The sequence below is a fragment of the Ascaphus truei genome, chromosome 3, assembly GCF_040206685.1.
Source record: "Ascaphus truei isolate aAscTru1 chromosome 3, aAscTru1.hap1, whole genome shotgun sequence".
Lineage (NCBI taxonomy): Eukaryota > Metazoa > Chordata > Amphibia > Anura > Ascaphidae > Ascaphus > Ascaphus truei.
In genome coordinates, this window is record NC_134485.1 from 130,178,065 (window position 1) to 130,183,349 (window position 5,285).

A 5,285-nucleotide genomic window follows, 5' to 3' on the forward strand; every position below is an offset into this window, starting at 1 on the left:
GATAGACCATTGGCAAGCACACCAATGATGGCCTCAATACCTTTCTGATGTGGAATGTGTGTGTATAATGCCTGAATGTCACAGGTCAGCCACCTATATGTGCTTTTCCACTCAAAATTTTGAATAGTGTGAGGACAGCAGCAGAGTCCTTCAGATAAGAGGGTAGTTTTACTACAAAAGACTGGAGGAAAAAATCAATAAATTATGACAAATTTGCAGTGAGTGATTGTATCCCCGATATAATGGGTCTACCGGGTGGGTTGATAACAGATTTATGCATTTTTGGTAAGTGGTAGAAGACCGGTATTTTAGGTGAATCAGAATACAGAAAAAAATATTCAGCTAATGTAATGACAGATTTAGTAACTGCATTATCCAAAAATATTTTGAATAAACTTAGAAAGTCTTTGGTAGGATCTTTCTTACGTTTTTCAAATAAGGAGGCGTCTTGAAGTAATCTATGAGCTTCATTCTCATAGTCACATCGATTTTGTAGAACCATGCCTCCTCCTTTATCTGCCTGTCAAATAATTAGATTGTTGTTGTCTTTTAACATTTTTAGAGCAAAATTTTCTTTAGCATTCAGATTCTGTTTAATTTCTCCTAATTTGAAATCATGTGATAATGCAGTAAATTCATTGCTCACCATATTGAAAAAAGTATCAATATGGTGACCTTTTGATTGCGCCGGATAAAATTTAAATTGTGTGTGTTTGATTATAGGGACAACCTCAGTAGTCACATTAGGAACACTAGAAATTGTATCAGTAACATCAGGAGTGGAATTCATCTCAAATTTAAGGAAATGTCTTATCATATTGCGTGTGAACTTATGAAGATCTTTAAATAATAGAAAATAATTGGGGCCATATGACTTAGAGAAAGTCAGTCCTCTACCTAATACATTAATTTGATCATTGGTCAAGATCACAGAAGAAAGGTTAAATATTCCCTTCTTTATTGGGGAGACCCTTCTCGACATTTCTCTTTCGCTTGGATTCTTGCCCCCCCTCTTGTTCCTCGTCTGATAGTAATCTTTTTTCTTAATACTCTGAGGGGTATCTTGGGTATTTTTTTGTTCTCTCTCTTTTTTCTCCCGTGAAGGAGCTAACCTGGTTTTGATCAATTCTAAAAAAGAAGGGGATGAATGTGTCGGAGAGTGAGGGCGTGGGATATATGTAGAAGTAGGAATACTGGTATTTCTACTTGGAAAAGATTTCTGTATATTAGTAATGTGTAATTAATTATTTTCTCTTTTATTTTAGGTTTAATGTATTTTAACAAATTTATATGTTTATATGTATTTTAATAAAAATTGTTAATTGATGTTTAAATGTTGAATTATCAGTATTAGTCTTCAGCCGACACGATTGCCGCCGCCGCTGCTGATTTGATTGGCTGCCCACACTTTATTGGCTAGCCAATACGGGAGGCAGGGTGTGTATTTAGTGTCTCTAACCACTGGTCCGGATTTATTCCCTGATGAAGTAGCGTTTACAGCTACGAAACGCGTAGGATTATTGATTTTAAGTGTATTAGTGCCTATCCAGCCTTTTATGCTAATTGTGCTCCTTTTCTGCATATTGATTCATTGGTGTGCACTTTGCCTACCCACACCGGGACATTGCCTTTAGCCTAAGTGCCATTGAAAGGCTTCATTCGAGCCCTGTATTATTGGGACTATTATTGCGCTTCACGCATGCACAAAGGACTTTCCATCAGGTGCCCATCATTGAGCGGCGACGCTGCGTTGCACCCTGGGACCGTGGTACTTCCGTCCCTGAGAGGGAGCTTCCATCGAGGTGATCTGGACCAAGAGGAAGATGGCGTTCACAGCGCGCCCCCTGCACGGGTCACGGAGCTGATGTCACGATTCCAATCACCAGAGGGCCTATTCCATCTGCCGCAGTTCGATCGTGTGGTAACCTGCTGTGTAATTATACACTATATGCCTATGACCTATTTATCAAATGTTCGCAGAATACTCACCTTTTATGCACTAAACTTATTTTTGCGCTGTTGTTTTTTGTCTTTATTGTCTAGTGCTGTCGGAGTGCTGAGCCACCTCGTTTGATACAGCTGCAGCCGCCAAATGATATGTATTTTTATTATCTAACACGGTATTTGCTCCATTAGGGTCTATACAAGGGTGCTCTTTATATATTTTCACTAGTAATTTATAGTATTAGAGGTTTATTTAGCTGCGTACTGTATTTTTCCCCCAGCTCTTAGGTGTATTTGTTTTTGTACCACTCACCTTACAACCCTTTATTTTAGTTGGTCATCTCTCCAGCCACACTTGTGTGTACTTATGCACTTTTGCTTGTGTCCCCTGAGACAGCATTGAGGAGCCCCCGCCACCACTTTTTAAATTTCTCCCCTGTTTTTATATATCAATACATTTTGTTATTACTTTTCATTATACCCGTGTGCTCCGCAAGGGATTCTTTCTTGTTGCTTGATAAGATTCTTCTTCCCTGGAGCACCGCTGGCTTCCGTGATATTGTCTGGAACTATTTGCCAGTTTTTTGGGTACTATTATACCATTGGTGTGCATGTGGTAGTTCTTGTGTGTTTCATTATTATGCTTCTCTTGTAAGCATTATCTCTACCAGCTCCGCATTGTTTTTATTGTTGTACTTTTTTGTCCCAATTATGAATTTTGGCAACAATGAGCAGCGTAGACTCAACATTGCTAATGCAGCCTTTTCAATCGTGGGTAGTGTAATCACAAATACTCCTACAGCTTCAGTATCAATTGATACTGATAAAATGAAAATCTTTAAACATCTTTCACAGAGGAGGCTCAGATGTTGGTGGAATAGAATGGCGTTATAGAGCTATGTTCTAAACACAATTATACCTAGAGGTCTAAAAATTCAAATGTTCACTTCTTTTGAATTTACTGACAGCAACTTGAAAGTTCAATGGGAAACAAGTCTTAATACATGTTCCCAGGAGTTGCTACAAATTTTGATTGAACATGACAAACAAATGATAACTGAAGAGTGTACTAATATCGATATTGCCTTAAAAGATCTGGGCGAATATGTTACTAACCTTATTAAACAGATTGAGTGACCTTGACCATTACGAAGAAGGTTTAATAGCCTTCAAAAAGGGGAAGTTTGAGAGGGATGTAGGAGACTATGATAACCACAGAGTTTACAAATGGCACAGAGGTAGAAAGAGTGGTAATGCTTCACGCATGGCAAGGGACAACTCTCCAGCCACTTCTACAGGCATGACAACAACCGATATTGATTCCTCTGATGCTGAAACTCAAGAGAATATACGATCTGATAATAGCTCTGCAGCCTCCACTTCCTTTTTTCCTTTTTTAGGGACAGGCTCCCATTCAAGAAAAAGAGGAGGAAGACAAGGCGGTGTACAAACGTACTTAAGAAGCAGGGACACCTTTGGTTACAAACCACAGAAGAAACCCCAATCACGATGGTAGACGATCTGACCATCATAAATCTTTCAGATACTGTAGTTAAGGAGAATCAAATCAAAGTTTACAGATGGGTTTATCCTTTTCGCCTTCACATCAAATCGACAAATTTGAAGCCATCAAAGATGTGCATTTATTCTGTCGTAAACTTCTCTTTCTAAAACATCTCTAAACCCCAAGACCCCGGAATAGCAATTCATGTTCATCTCAATGGGACCTTGGGGACCAACAGAATCTAGATGATCTTGTTTCACTACTCGAAGAACAAGAACTGATTAGTACCACACAGAATGACATTATGTTGAGAACGAAACCTAAATCTTCAATCTGTCCACCTTTGCAATCATGTTCGGAAATCGAAATATTCTCCAATCTTGTGATGAAGGACATTCAATTGCTACAAGTACTTCCTGTTGCCAAAAATTTAAACAAGGAGGAATGGCTGGCCATCAAGGACCCACAGGAACTTCCTCATGTGGAAATCAAAAGATCTGACAAGGGAGGTAATGTGGTATTATGGCCTACAGAAATGTATGAGAGGGAAGCATTGAAACAGCTTCGCGACCCTCTCTGTTATTCCTCCCTGTCTTGCGATCCCTCTGTTAAATTTAGAGCAGAGTAGGATGGTATATTAAGATTAGCATTACAGGATGGCATAATTACACAACAGAATTATGATGGCCTTCTGCCACGGTGCCCGGTTGTCCCCACTTTTTACCGTTTACCAAAGATCCACAAGAACCCTTCCCACGCCCGAGGGAGACCCATTGTTTCTGGCATGGAGGGGTTGTGTGAGCCTGCATGCAAGTTCATAGACTCATTTCTGTGCCTCTATGTTATTACACTGCCATCCCATTTGAGACACGATGGATGTACTATCACGGTTAGACTGCATTACAGTCAATGAGAATACTCTTCTCGTGACTTGTGAAGTGGAATCGCTTTATACTAGCATTCCCCATCGTGTCGGTCTCTTAGCATCCATATTTTATTTATCCATGCAAAATATCTCTCTTGATTTGGTTAATTTTATTATGGATCTATTAGAATTCATTTTGATTCACAATTTCTTTGTATTTAAAAACAGGTTTTATTTGCAGATCAGAGGCACAGCGATGGGGGCGGCTTGCGCACCCTCTTATGCCAATCTCTTCCTGGGGTGGTGGGAATGAGAAGTGGTCTTTTCGGATGACAACATGCACCTCACCCTGCCATGTTTTATTGTGGCTGAGATTCATCGGCGATATTTTGGTCATCTGGCAGAGCACTGTCACTGACTTTGCCAGTTTCGTCGATGGTCTCAGCCACAACACTTTTAACATCAGATTGATACACACCAGCAGCCCAATCTGTATCGAGTTCCTTGACCTGCGAATCGGGGTGGATGCTTCTGGATGCCTTTCCACTGACATCTTTAGGAAGGACACAGCCACCAATTCGGTAGTGGGGCAGGGTGGGTTAACCCCTTAATGACTATAGCGGTTATTAACTGCTAAGGTGATTAAGGGGTTAGGGGCCATTATAATGTATTTATTATGTATGTATGCTTTCTGGCAATGAATGACAGGCACCTGTAGTATCGTGATGAGGACATCCATCATATTGCTGTGGTAAGTAGAACTGTATTTATTAACTTTATTTATGCTGGTTAATGTTGTGTTTAATAATGGACAAATAATCTGTTATTCATATCTGGTTAATAGTTATTTTGCCCATTACTGTTCTGTATGTGTTTGGTGGTGGTGGGGGGATTGATTGAAATGTTGGCCATGTTTTATTTGTTGACATACAGGGTTGGTACCTTAGGTCTGCAGGGACCTATGAAGACCTG